The sequence below is a fragment of the Beta vulgaris genome, chromosome 9, assembly GCF_026745355.1.
Source record: "Beta vulgaris subsp. vulgaris cultivar EL10 chromosome 9, EL10.2, whole genome shotgun sequence".
In the NCBI taxonomy this organism is placed as follows: Eukaryota; Viridiplantae; Streptophyta; class Magnoliopsida; order Caryophyllales; family Amaranthaceae; genus Beta; species Beta vulgaris.
Genome location: NC_079210.1, coordinates 35,754,062 through 35,769,652, shown reverse-complemented (window position 1 = coordinate 35,769,652; position 15,591 = coordinate 35,754,062).

Genomic DNA, 15,591 nt, shown 5'->3' with positions numbered 1-15,591 from the left:
AGTGGATGGAGATCCATGAAGAGTCCAAGAAGGAGCCTTTGATGCTTAGTTCTTAGGATTAGGGGCCATACTAGATCATTTTATTTTCGCATTTTATTATTCTTTAAAATGCTTATAAGTTTATTGTATATTGTTTATTGATGCGCTAGAGTTCACTAATTCATAACAACATAATAAACTTAGGCCCCGTAAATATTAAGGTTTGCTTTTCCAAACATAAAGTACTTATAAAACCCTTAATTAATAGTAATAGGTCATGCCTCCGCAGGGGTTATCATTAATTTTGGGATATAAGGTAAAATTGCGAATTTTACAACTTAGTTTGGTTGTCCTTAACAAAATTATCAAAAGCGTTTTGAATTTTGAAGCAAGAGATAGTTAAACATGCGATGTTTATCCATCTAAACAAGAGTTATAAAGTGTTATAATTAGTAAAAGAGTTTACTTACCTTGATAATGTAACGTTAAGATAAGGCCTCCGTCTGCTTAGTGTTCATGTTGATAGGATCTTGTAAAACACTTATTCATAGGGGACTTTAATTTTGAATAGGTGGTCAACCTAGAAACCTTTTACATGTTTTAGGTTGCTTTATAAACATAAAATTGAACTTTGCCTTATTTTTCTGTCTGTAGATATCATGTCTAATAACAACAACAACAACTCGGTTTCAACATTCGTCCTTTTCTGGAAAAGGACAGACTGAATGGTGAAAATTTCCTTAATTGGGAAAGGACCTTAAGACTCGTTCTGAGGTTTGAGGGTCGAGAGGACGTCTTAGATACCCCGCTTCCTGTAATAACTGATGAATCAACTGACGCTGAAAACGTGCAAAACAGGCTAGTGATAAGTCTATACCAATCACTTGTTTGATGGTAGCAGCCATGGAGCCGAACCTCCAAAAGAGGTTCGAAACCAAGGATGCCTACACGATCATGCAAGAGCTGCGGGCCATGTTTAAAACTCAGGCCCGAGTTGAGCGGTATGAGACTAACAGGGAGATTCTTGAATGTCACTTGAAGCCGGGTCAAGCTGTTGGCCCCCATGTGTTCGAAATGATGGGTCTTTTCGAAAACATGGAAAGACTTGGGTTCCTTATAGGCTCGAGTTGGCTACTGACATTATTCTCCACTCACTACCTGATAGTTTCAATCAGTTCAGAATGACCTACAATATGAATGAGTCTGAAAAGACTTTGCAAGAGCTGCATGGATTGTTGGTCAATGCTGAAAGGAACATCCCTAAGGTTGAACCAAAGAAAGAGGTTCTGTTGGTTCAAAAGGGAAAGGGTTTCAAAAAGAAATGGGCAGGAAAGAAGGACAAAGGCAAGCAAGTTGCCACTGTCGCTGAAAAACCTAAGCCAACCGCCAAGCCAAGGTTGCTGCGGAAAGCAAGTGCTTCCACTGTCACAAGATTGGACACTGGAAGAGGAACTGCCCGATATACTTGGAGGAAATAAAGAAGTCTGGGGCTTCTACTTCAGGTATATATGTTATAGAAATCAATTTGACTTCTACTTCTTTATGGGTATTTGATACCGGTTGTGGTTCTCACATAGTTAATGATGTGCAGGGACTAAAAAGAAGTAGGAAGGTGGCAAAAGGCGAGGTAGAGCTACGCGTTGGAAATGGAGCACGAGTTGCTGCACTTGCCGTCGGGAGCTATAGTCTACACTTGCCATCTGGGCTTATTTTAGAATTAAATAATTGTTATTTCGTTCCTACAATAACTAAGAACATAATTTCGGTTTCAGTTTTGGATTCTGAAGGTTTTTGCTTTGAAATAAAGAACAAATGTTGTTCCATTTCTTACAATAATATGTTCTATGCCAGAGCTAATTTGATAAATGGTTTATATGTGCTTGATAAATCATTACAAGTCTATAACATAGATAGCAAGAAAAGAAATCAAATGATTCTAACCTAACCTATATTTGGCATTGCCGAATGGGTCATATAAACCAAAAGCGCATTCACAAGTTACAAAAGGACGGTATAATTCCATCATTTGATTTCGAATCATTTGATGTATGTGAATCATGCTTAATGGGTAAAATGACAAAATCACCATTTACTGGAAAAGGTGAAAGGGCCAGCGATCTTTTAGGACTCATACATACAGATGTATGTGGTCCTATGAGCACAAAGGCAAGGGGAGGGTTTAATTACTTCATCACCTTCACTGATGATTTGAGTAGATATGGCTATATTTACTTGATGAAACATAAGTCGGAATCTTTTGATAGATTCAAAGAGTTCCAAAATGAAGTACAGAATCAACTTGGTAAGACAATAAAAGCACTACGATCCGATCGTGGTGGTGAATATTTGAGCCAAGAGTTTGATGATCATCTAAAGGATTGTGGAATTCTTTCACAATTAACTCCACCAGGAACACCACAGTTAAATGGTGTATCTGAAAGGAGGAATCGAACATTACTAGATATGGTTCGATCTATGATGAGTCTTGCTGATCTACCGATTTCTTTTTGGGGATACGCTCTCGAAACTGCTGCACACACACTAAATAGGCCCGTCAAAGGCTGTAGAAAAGACTCCATATGAGTTATGGAATGGAAAACCTCCAAACTTGTCTTTTCTTAAAATCTGGGGATGCGAGGTCTATGTAAAGCGGTTACTATCAGACAAACTCGCACCCAAGTCAGATAAATGTCTCTTTGTGGGGTATCCAAAAGAGACAAGGGGTTATTACTTCTATAACCGTCAAGAGAACAAAGTGTTTGTTGCTCGTGATGGTGTCTTTCTTGAAAAGGAATTTGTTTCTAGAAAGACAAGTGGGAGTAAAATAACACTCGAAGAAATTCGAGATGAGCAACAACTGGACGTGGCTCACACCATGTCAGAGACGGCCCAACAAGACGAAAGTCATGTTGAGGAGATAACGTATTCAACGCATGAACCTCCTACCGTCCCATTCGAAGTTGAATCAAGCGAAAATCTTCAAACTGTTGAAGAGAACGTTTCTCTTGATGCTCAGACCCCGCGTAGGTCTAGTAGACCAAGGATTCCAAACAAAAGGTTGGTTGATTTCCTAATGACTGGAAATTCTGAAATTATGATTTTGGAAAATTCAGAACCTACTACCTACAAACAAGCTTTGACGAGCCCAGACTCTGAGAAATGGCTTGAGGCCATGAAATCCGAGTTAGACTCCATGTCTGAGAATAAAGTTTGGACACTGGTTGACTTGCCTGGTGGGGTTAACCCTATTGGATGCAAGTGGGTGTTCAAATTGAAAACAGACAAAGATGGAAATGTCTATGTCTACAAAGCAAGACTGGTTGCAAAAGGATTCAGACAAGTTCATGGTATAGACTATGATGAGACCTTTTCTCCAGTAGCAATGCTTAAATCAATTCGGATACTTTTAGCGATTGCTGCATTTTTCGATTACGAAATTTGGCAGATGGATGTCAAAACCGCATTCTTGAATGGGTTCTTGAATGAGGATGTGTACATGACACAACCTGAAGGTTTTGAAGATCCAGAAAATCCTAAAAGGGTTTGCAAGCTTCAGAGATCCATTTATGGATTGAAGCAGGCATCTCGGAGCTGGAATCTTCGGTTTGATGAGGCAATCAAACAATTTGGTTTCATCAAAAGCGAAGAAGAGTCTTGTGTTTACAAGAAGTTTAGTGGGAGCAGCTTAGTCTTCTTGGTTCTGTATGTAGATGACATACTAATATGGGAAACGACATACCAATGCTTGAGTCAGTCAAGGAATGGTTAAAGAGTTGTTTCTCTATGAAGGACCTTGGAGAAGCTGAGTACATACTGGGAATCAAAATCCATAGAGATAGGTCTCGAAGGATGATTGGGCTAAGTCAAGAAACTTATATTGATAAGGTTCTTACAAGGTTCAACATGGAAAACTCGAAGAGAGGTTTCGTTCCCTGTCACATGGCATATCGCTTAGCAAGAGTCAGTGCCCGACTGAGCCTGATGAGTTAAAGCGAATGAGTAGCATTCCTTATGCTTCGGCTATAGGGTCTATATGTATGCCATGATAAGTACTCGACCTGATGTTGCATATGCCTTGAGCATGTGTAGCAGGTTCCAAGCAAATCCAGGAGAAGCACACTGGACTGCAGCTAAGAGCATCCTTAAGTACTTAAGGAGGACTAAAGGCATGTTCTTAGTATATGGGGGACAAAGTGAGTTGGTTGTTGAAGGTTACACGGATGCAAGCTTCCAAACCGACAGAGATGACTACCGCTCTCAGTCAGGGTATGTCTTTCGTCTGAATGGAGGAGCAGTGAGCTGGAAGAGCTCAAAGCAAAGCACTGTAGCAGACTCTACGACAGAATCAGAATATTTAGCAGCAGTTGAAGCAGCTAAGGAAGCAGTTTGGATAAAGAAATTCTTGACAGAGCTGGATATCGTACCTAGTGTTCTGGAAGGAATTGAGTTGTTTTGTGACAACAATGGTGCTATTGCGCAAGCAAAAGAGCCAAGGTCACATAACAAGTCCAAGCATGTGATGAGGAAGTATCACCTCATTCGAGAGATAGTTGACAGGAAGGATGTCAGAATCTGCAAAGTTCATACGGATGAGAACGTGGCTGATCCGCTAACTAAACCGCTACCTCAACCCAAGCATGAGTGTCACGCTAGGGCTATAGGCTTGAAGCAAATGTTAGAGTGGCTTTAGATTGTACTAGGTTTAGAGAAACTTATTACAATGTAAAGACATGGTTTTGCTATTTATGTTTATAATAATAAATTTTGTCTTATTTAATTTTGGTTTGGTATTAAATAAAATGTCCAAAATATATCTTGAATTCTATTGTTTTGTCAAATATGTGATTTGATGAATGAAACACCATAAGTGAACAGAATTCATAGAATATTAAAGTTCCTAATCTAAGTCATTAAACTGGACATAAATGACTTATTAAAGGGATTAGCATATAAGATTGATTGATAGCGCCGTTTCATGGGCTATGGAAACATAGAGATGTTTAATCAATCATATGGATATGTATAGTTGATAAATAGTCGAACTTGACCTACTTAGAAGTTTTATAACTTCGAAATTATATTAGTAGATTCCTGAGACATGAGTAGAACATTACTTAGCCCAATGATTAGTATAGCTTTGATACTGTCAAACGTCATGCCGTAAAAGGGGACTATAAAGGCAGCATTCAGGTTGTGCTAAAAGTTGAGTGGGAGTATTGGTTACTACAAGATTGGAAAAGTCCTCCTATATGAGATAGGATAGGTGTCTTGGCCCCTTGAAGAGTGAAAAATTGAAAATGCATGGCTGCTCAAATGGATCGATCATTTGTTTGACAATTTGAACTCAGATTTCAAGGAATAATTTGCAAGCTAGTATGGATGATATAGAAATATGATCATACTATCAAATTAAGACATTAAAGAACTTGAGGAATAAAAACATTGCACACTCGTCTCGGACAAGTGGGAGATTGAAGGATTTAGTCCTCGACTTAAATGCAATTACTAATTATAATGGGTCATATCATAGAGATAATAAGTTCGTTATATTGGGTCGTCTATACGTCTTGCTAGAGAAAGCTATAGAACTTCGAATTAGTAAATAAATAAACCCAAAGCCTAATGTAACGGATCCTAAAGGTCACACATTAAACTTGGATCAACAAAAGAAACCTAGAGCCAAGAGGGCCCTAGGGTGGCCGGCCAAGAGAGGGGAAAAGGAGAGAATTCTGACCTAAATACTTTTATATATTTGGGTTAGGCCGAAAAGAAAATCATTAGTTTTATTCTATTATTATTTTCTCTCTCCTATTCTCTCTCTTCCAAAAGTCACGTAAAACTCCAAGAAACCGAAGAAGAAGTTTTCTTCCTTTCCAACTAGCATTGGTGGAGTGTTGATCCGGGTTGGTGGACTAAGTAGAGGAATCACATCTGAGATTCTCAATCCGGGTTATCCAAGCTTTGTGGAATTCACGCTACAAAGGTTATCTCTAAACTTATATGTGATCCTTAATTGTATATGCATGTGATCCAGTTTAAGTGCTTATGAATTAGATTCATGAAATTCCGTTTTATAGTACTTATAAATTCCTACATTTTTCTGGCAAAATTACTAACATACCCCGGTATGGACACTATTGGGCCATACCGGGTATGCGCCAATAGTTTCTCTTGAAACCTCACTGATAACATATGTTCTGCAGGCTAGAATCCTAAAAAAACTCTTAGTTTATATTTAAATTGTAAAAAATTAAACCTTTTACTCCGATTGAAAGACTGTTGTGAAACTTTATTTACTTGAGCTGCCTTCCATCTACCTTTTGCAGAGTAATTAGGAGGTTGAACTGGATTCTGGGGAAAAGCCCTAAGATTATAGGCTAAAGCTAATATCGTAAAATTATTTTGGGGAAACCCAAAATTTGGGTTTAATAGCTGGATTTCACAAAGACAACCCAAACTAATGATGAAACTAGCCAGGTATAAACCAATTGCTACTTTAATTTTTTTTTTTGACAGGAAGAAAATTATCATTCATTGAAAAGCCATTCGGCATCTACATTGATTGATAAATGAGATACAGAAGTAGATATGAAAATAACAAGTAATACATCATCCAGAGAAGATAACTGAAAATCTATTCGAGCCAATTTGAATCGATGTCTATGCATCTTTAACTGAATCTTCACTAAACGTGCTGTAACTTTTTGAATATCAATACCCTTGCTATAGATCAGATCTTTCATCTTCCAAATCACATTTTCCCCTGAAACAACCATAAAACAGAGCAAAAACAAAAGAAAGAACAAACTTCTACCAAACGAGAAGACAAAACCTTTATTGAAAAGGAAGATCACCGCCTTAGGGTCACCACAAACAAATACTTTTCCTCACCTTCTCTAATCAGAATAGGTGGGAGGGAAAAAACCACAACCCAGAATCTACCCAGAGCAAAAAAAGATGAGGGCAAAGAAACTATGGGGATGAGGAAATAGATCGGGCGAAAACACAAAGAAACAAACAAAAGAAAAAACACGCGGAGGGAGGGGGGACACGCCTTACACCAGTCGTGAGGCTAGGCGGTGGCCTCCCCAAAGGGCTTTTTGAGATAGGGTTTGGGGATTTTTTCTTTCGAGGGGAGAGAGAAAAAAATTATAACCCTAACTATTGTTTTTAACACATTTTCTTTAGAATGAAAGTTGTTCCAATTGCTACTTAATTTGATGTGGGGTTTGGGAGCTAGGGTTCTTCGATAATATAGAGTTTTTTTTCGAGGGATTTGGGGCTGGAGAGATTGGGAATTGGGTTCTTTTTTCTGCTGCAGAGTTTCTCTCACTAAGACTTTCTCTCTCATCATTCTTATTTTTTGTACAACAACAAGATCGAATGGACAATAGTTTGATTAGTTTGATGATTGCACATTTCATGTATATTATTGTGAAAATTTTGTATTTGCCTGCATTTGTTTGACAAAAAAACCTTCATGCATTTGTGTGATTATATCTTGCCACATGATTAGCCAATTTTGCCAATCATCATGATTAACTTGGTAGCCGTTGTAAAAGAGGGGCCTACTGAAATGAAATTTTGCACAAGTCAACTCAACCCATTCATATCGAAAAGGTCCTTTAGGAATAGGAAGGAAGGTAAGCAGGATCTTATATCTCCATCACAAAGTGCCTTATGTGAAGGTTTGATTCAATGATAAAGTGCCTGAAGTGCTTGGTAACTCTACGAACACTTGGCGTAAATAATAACATAATCATATATAGATAACTAGGTTTTGGACTTGTGCATAATGCACGAGAAATATTAGTTTAATAATAACGTTTATATATCAGCTCCATTGAAAATATATAAATGATTTTTTACGTCTACTCGATCAAAAACTTTTTTGTATGATAAAAGGCACCTTTATATTAATTATAAAGTTCTTTATCAGATATATAGCTCATATATTTTCGGAAAATTTCTTTATATGCTACATTAATCTTATCATTAGACACCATATGTTCTTTCTCATAAATTAGTACTATTATGTACTTCTTACTCGTGACTCTAGATAGCTACATAAAATTGATGGCTGTGAACTGGTATCGAGAGATACAAATCCACCATGCGATAGAGATTGTTCTTGAATTTTAATACTACTAATGGAAACTGCCTCTTTGAAGCCTCATAGCAAATTTTATTTCATCTCACGCATACGGGATATAACTACCTTATTCCTCGTTGCTACATCCAATGACAACTTGAATGATTTGATTATTTACATGCTTGATACCAACCTAAAACTGTCACATAAACCAAATGTTGGGTCAATAATTCTCATTAGCATCACTGGTGTACCAACCTTCAGCCTTATATAGTGCTTCAATAAACCGAAACATTTAATGTTATTTCGGTATTCAATGGAGTAGATTTCATGCACTTATAAGTTGCAATATCCGTAGAAATTGCATTTAAACTTAAATATAGTCTACTAATACCTCGATAATTCAGACAACACATGATCATTCACCATCTCCGTTATCTCATGAGTAGATGCAACATCATTTGAAAATAATTAGGTTCCTCTAAATGATCTTCTAGGTGGCCGAATATAAAATTTTTATCTAGCTGATATAAGATCATTTCCACCATTTATATAAAATTGACAATGACTGTATAGTACCCATTCGATGATATTAAACATGTTAGGTCAATATTCCTCAGTAGTATCATTGGTGTACCAACTTTCAGTATTATATAGTGATTCAATGGACCGGAACATCTAATAATGGTATTTTGGAGTTCAATGGAGTAGATTTTCATGCAATTCTAAGTTACAGTTTTCCTTAGAAATGGCATTTAAATATATTATTAATCCCCCGTAGTTCAGACAACACTTGATCATTCACCATCTCCACTATCTCATGAGTCGAAGCAAGAATATCCATCATTTGAACATACTTAGGTTCCTCTAAGTGACCTTCTAGGTGGCCGAATATAAGTTTTCCATTTATCTGATATAAGATCATTTCCACCATTTATAAAATTGATGATGAGTGCATAGTACCGGTGTGATGATATCAAACCAGATGTTGGGTCAATATGCCTAATTAAGTAGCACAATGGTATACCAACTTGCAATCTTATATAGTGATTCAACAGTCCGGAACATCTAATGGTATTTGGGAATTCAGTGGAGTAGATTTTCATGCACTTCAAAGTTGCACTTTTCTTTATAAATTGCATTTAAACTTAAATATACTCAACCAATTCCCCTGATAATTCATAAAACACATGATCATTGACCATGTCCAATATCTCACTAGTTAAAGCAAGAATATCCATCATATGAAAATACTTAGGTTGCTCTAAAGTATCCTTTAGGTGGCGGAGTATATGTTTCCCACTATAGCTGGTACACGATCATTTCCACCATCTATAAAATTGACAATGAATATATAGTACCCGTGCGATGATATTTACTCTCTTTTCTAAAATTAGATAAGTTACATATCATCCTAATTGAAATTATGATAGGGGTGATGATTTAAATTTCAAATAAAGTATTGATCAACTCGTTGCAATATAAAATTTCAAGTCCTTATTTTATGTTATTATTTACAGTATAAAATTAGCCACTACAAGATTTTAAGATAACAATATAAAATTGGAATACGATATAAATAACTAATAGAATCAGTAGTTAATGACTAATGTTTTAAAAAAACTTTTTGTTTTTTGAAATTAACTTTTAAAAAAACTCATTATATTAAGATAACAAATTCAATTTTATTTTTGCCAATATTTCTTCGTACAATTATATATATACCTTATACATATTCTCTTTTCACTATTTTCACTCCATTAAGTTTGCTCTTCTTATATCTAATAACATAATAATTTATTTTCGCTCCATTTGGATATATTTCAAACTATAAAATGCAAAAACAAAAAAAAAGGTGAGAAGGGCTGCGGGCTTTAGCAAAAATCGCGGCCCTTTGTACGATGAAGGGCTGCGGTTTAGGCCCAAAACCGCAGCCCTTCATTGTGAAGGGATGCTGGCCAAAAACGCAGCCCTTAAGGCTGTTTTAACCGCAACCCTTCCGTTTTTTTCCACTAGTGAATATCTTCTCAATATAGCTTTTTTGTGACAAAAAAAGCTTCTTATGATCCCTCTCCCTATAAATCTCCATACCCAATATCTCCTTGCTGCACCCAAGTCCTTCATCTCAAATTCAGCACTGAGAAGTTCCTTCAACCTCTGAACATCCGACTTATGCCCAACAGCTATCAACATATCACCTACATATAACACTAAGTAAATGAAAGATCCATCAGTGAGCTTGTTATGATACACACAATAATAATAAAGGGATGACATGAAGTCTAAGTTAAAGAGTATGTACTTAGGATTTATGTAAGTAATTTATGTTGCTTAATACTATGGAACTACATGGAACTTATTAATGCAATGGTGGTTTTAAAAAGTATTTAACTGACAGTTTTTAGAAAATATTGTTAATAAATAAAATTATTGTTTTTATTTTAAATAAAAATCCTTTCTTTGTTACTGAAAAAATAAAAATGGATTTCCTAAATAAATTCCTTATCTCTCTTAACTGTTTACTATTAGTGGATTGTCCATAACTTTGCTTGTTCCTCAAGAAGTGTGAACGTAGGAAAATAATTCTACGTGGGTTACTGCTTCATACTTAGTGGAGGAACAAGTGGAACTGGCATGAGACGACTTCACTACATAAAGAGAAGTCTCCCTCATTGTAATCTACCAACCAAAAACATATTTCTATTGCTAAATCTTAAGTCTTTTCTAAAAATGTTTGTTGCATAGTTAAGTGAGTTCCTAAGTTCCTTAAGTACTTAAGTTCAATATAATTACTAGTGTTTCACAAAATTTGAGTTGTAATTTGGGGTTCAAGGGTTGAGTGACTCTTGTAAGACTTAGAGTTAAGTCAGTGAGTGTAGGCTTCAGAGTAGAAGCAAGAGAGAGAAGAGTTCCAGTAATCAAAGCGGATTACTGTGGGGGACTTGAGTTGGAGAGGAACTTAAGTTAGAGAGAGTAGAGTTTCAGTAGTCGAAGGGGACTACTGTTAGGAACTTGAGTGCGAGAGGAACTCAAGTTATAGAGAGTGATTGTAATAGAGTTATTGCAATAATATAATTTTTGAGGTTTTCTGTTCTTGATAAGGTTCAAGAAGTTTCCTCAATTTTATATTTCTCTATCTCTCTGACTACTGTTGCTTTATTGTTTTAAATCCCGCAAGAAACTTTGCTAAAAGTTCCAAGTACAATTCACCCCCCTCTTGTACGTGTTCCATTGAAGTATTAATTGGTATCAGAGCTGGAGCTCACAAAATACAGGTAACCCTGTTGTGTAAAGTTCTTGAAGAAGATGGATACGCACGATAAACTCAAAGAAGGTCACTCCACACAAAAGCCACCAATGTTCAACGGAAAATTCTATGTGTATTGGAAAAATCGTATGAAATTTTTTTATCAAGGTAGAGAACTACCAAGTTTGGAGGGTTAACGAAGTTGGTGATTTCGAAGCAACAACAATTAATGCCGAAAACGAGGTAGTTCCTAAACCAATGACTGAATTTTCAAAAGAAGATTTTGAAAAATATGAAATTAATCCCGTGGCTGTCAAAATATTGCATTGTGGTCTTGGGCCTCATGAACATAATAGGGTCATGGGGTGTAAGAGCGCAAAGCAAATTTGAGATCTCCTTCAGGTTACCTATGAAGGAACTAATGAGGTTAAGCATTCCAAAATCGATCTTTTAATCTCAAAATATGAACGTTTTGACATGCAACCAAAAGAAACAAATCAAGATATGTTAACACCATTTACTAACATCACTAATGAATTAGTTTCTCTTGGAAGAATGATTCCCACTGATGAATAAGTTAGCAAAATCCTAAGGAACATGCCTCAAGAGGATCGTTGGAGAACAAAGGTCACTGCTTTGTTCGAAACAAAGGACTTTACCAAGTTCAATATTGAAAAACTGGCAGGATCTTTGATTACGACCCACGAATTGCATCTAGAAATTGTTGTCCCTGAGAGTTCCATGAACCAAAGATTAGCTCTTAAGGTCGAGGAACTTGATGAGTCAGAACCTAATGAAGAAGAAGTTGTCATGCTTGTCAGAAAGATGAAAAAGTTGTACATGAACTACAGGCCTAGAAACCATGAAGGAAGGAACTCGGGTAGAAAATCAGCTAGTTCCAAAACTAAAAATGGTTGTTTCAAATGTGGAGAAACTGATCATCATATAAGAGACTGTCCTCTTTGGGAAAATGAGAAAGGAAAAGGCAAATGCAAGGAACTATCTAAAGATAGATACAACAAGTCAACTTTTGGCAAACCTAATTTCAAGAAAGCCATGATAGACACGTGGGAAGAAACAGATTTTGAAGACGAAGAGGAAGAACCTAATGAAGAGACTGTAAACCTCTGTCTCTTGGAAAAGTTAAATGAAACTGATACAGTTCCATTTAATGAGGTAATTCCACTACTCTTTAATATTTTTAGAAAGCCAAATTAATTGAATTACGTTGAAAACACTAGATGATTATAAAGGACTTGGACTATTAAAAAGCCAAAGTGATAAGGCTGAGGAACTTTGGGACAAAGGAACTGCTCAGTTATGTCTAATGTCCAAATTTGACTTTCTAAAACTAAGTTATTTATTAATAAGTCTAATGTGTGTTCAAGAAAGGAACTCATGAAAATGTGGGTTCTTAATTCTAATAATTAGACGTTATGATCGTCTTATTAAGGGGGAACAATATACGGCACATGTTGTTCTTTGCGTTTATCTAGTGAAGTATTTAAATTTCTCTCACTAAAAAGGCATATATATTGTAGAGATGATTTTGTTAAGTAGTTTATGATGTCTTTTTTCTCAAATGGCAAATTCATCTAGCTGTTAATGTAGAGTTTTTGTGATATGTCTTCCAATGAATGTGTCACCACAATTGTCATGTTTTATGCATAGTCATGAGTTAAATTGAAAGATGACTCACTGATCTTTGTAATATTACCCTTACTATCCATATTGCTAATTGTTAGTCAAAATGAAGAGGAAGTAAAAAGTGTAGTTTCTTTCATTCAAGGAACTCATTTGTTATACATTCCACCCACACCAAGTGCATTACATATGAATGTCCAATTATGTAAACGAGCAATATTATTCTCTAAATTATCAAACCTCCTATACCATCATTTATTTTTAAAGATCTCAAAAATTACTCCAAACCTTTCATATCAAATTTACATACCTTTTTCTTTCTATTCAGTTCACCATATATCCAAATTCTTCAATTTGTGCTCCTCCACTATAACTTTAAATATTGTTGATGATGCAACATTTGAGGGAAAACTAAGGAAGGAAAAAGAAAATTTTGAGGGAAAATAAGTTGATATGGAGATGGAAAAGGAGAGATTGAGGCAGACAAAGAAGAAATAAAAATATGAGAGCAAACAGGAGAATAAAAGGAGAGATGTGTGAGAGGGAGATAGATAAGAGATTTAACATTCCATAAGTTATTCAAGTTCCTACTTCTACAAAGCTGTCATAAAATCTATGGGTTCTAGTAGTCCCATGTATATTCCTTTAATATCAAATTTAAAGTAAACAAAATGAATTAATTAGTTCCTTGAAACTTAAATCAAGGAACAAACATCGAAATCTATTCAAAATATCAAAAAAGAAGGAACTGCATGTTATTTGAAAGGAAATGAATTGTGTTTTCAGAGGTAGATCACCAAAGTAAATTGAAAGTTTAGGAAAGGTAATGGTGGAGGAACAAGTGACCAATTCATATTTTTTTTACTTAGCTTATTCCTACCATTCCTTCATAAACATGAGCCTTTGATCTCCTCTTTGAATTTTATTGGACAATCTTTTTATTTTCTACCCTATGGATTGCACATTGGTAAAGAGGTGGTTTATGTTTAGTAGGCTTTAGCTTCTTTAACTAATTGATTAACATGTGCATGAGGATGACTAATATTACTAGATTGATGTTTGAACAAATTGAAAAATTTAAACTCATGTTTGACCATTAATTATATATTTATGGTGGTGTAGTGTCACTATAAGTTTGGAAGATTGATCACAAATTCTTGAAAAATAATACGCTTAATGATGATGTCAAAAGGGGAAAGATACTAGCAAAGTAGCTTATTTATTGTGGTTCATTCTCTACTTACTATGATCTTGCATTGTTATATTACAATTTATTTGTGTTAGTTTCTATATTACTTTGCCTTGGTTTGTCATCGCCAAAAAGGGGGAAATTGTTGAGCCACTATGGGTTTTATTAATGACAAAATAAAGTAATAACTAACAAGGTTTATAAGTTTTATGTGTGCAAGTTCCAGTAATTAATAATGGTGCTTTATAAAGATAATAAGTGAAGTTCCTGAGTTGGAACTCCAAGAGAAGAACGAAGTTCCTAAGCGATGATTCATGATTACAGTTCTTGTTTAACGGTTCCTCAAGAAACTGTCTGTTGTTTTTGAGCTGTACGCATTCTTGTTTCACAGTTCCTCAAGGAACTGTCTGTTGTACCTTACCAGATGCATTTATGTTTAACAGTTCCTCAAGAAACTGTCTGTTGTTCCTTCCCAGATGCATTTGTGTTTCACAGTTCCTCAAGGAATTGCCTGCTGTTCCTTGAAAGATGCATTTGTGTTTCACAGTTCCTCAAGGAACTGCCTGCTGTTCCTTGACAGATGGATTCATGCTTTACAGTTCCTTCAAGAAACTGTCTGCTGTTCCTGAGATGGGACATATGGATCTTCAAAGTTGAAGATTTAGAGGGATGACATAAAGTCTAAGTTCAATAGTATGTACTTAGAATTTATGTTGCTTAATACTATGGAACTACATGAAATTTTTTTAATGCAACAGTGGTTTTAAAAATATTTAACTGAGTGTTTTTAGGAAATATTTTTAATAAATAAAATAATTTTTATTTTAAATAAAAATCCTTTCTTTGTTACCGAAAAAATAAAAATGGATTTCCTAAATAAATTCCTTATTTCTCTCAATTGTTTAAACCACGTACTGTTAGTGGATTGTCCGTAACTTTGCTTGTTTCTCAAGAAGTGTGAACGTAGGAAAATAATTCTACATGGGTTACTACTTCACACTTAGTGGAGGAACAATTGGAACTGGCATGAGAAGATTTCACTAGATAAAGAGAAGTCTTCCTCATTGCAATCTACTAACCAAAAACATATTTTTATTGCTAAATCTTAAGTGTTTTCTAAAAAGGTTTGTTGCATTGTTAAGTGAGTTCCTAAGTTCCTTAAGTACTTAAGTTCAATATAATTACTAGTGTTTCTTTGAGTTATAATTTGGGGTTCAAGGGTTGAGGGACTCTTGTAAGACTTAGAGTTAAGTCAGTGAGTGTAGGCTTTGGAGTAGAAGCAAGAGAAAGAAGAGTTCCAGTAATCAAAGCGGATTACTGTGGGAAACTTGAGTTTTAGAGCAACTTAAGTTAGAGAGAGTAGAGTTTTAGTAGTCGAAGGGGACTAATGTAAAGAACTTGAGTTCGAGAGGAACTCAAGTTATAGAAAGTGATTGTAAT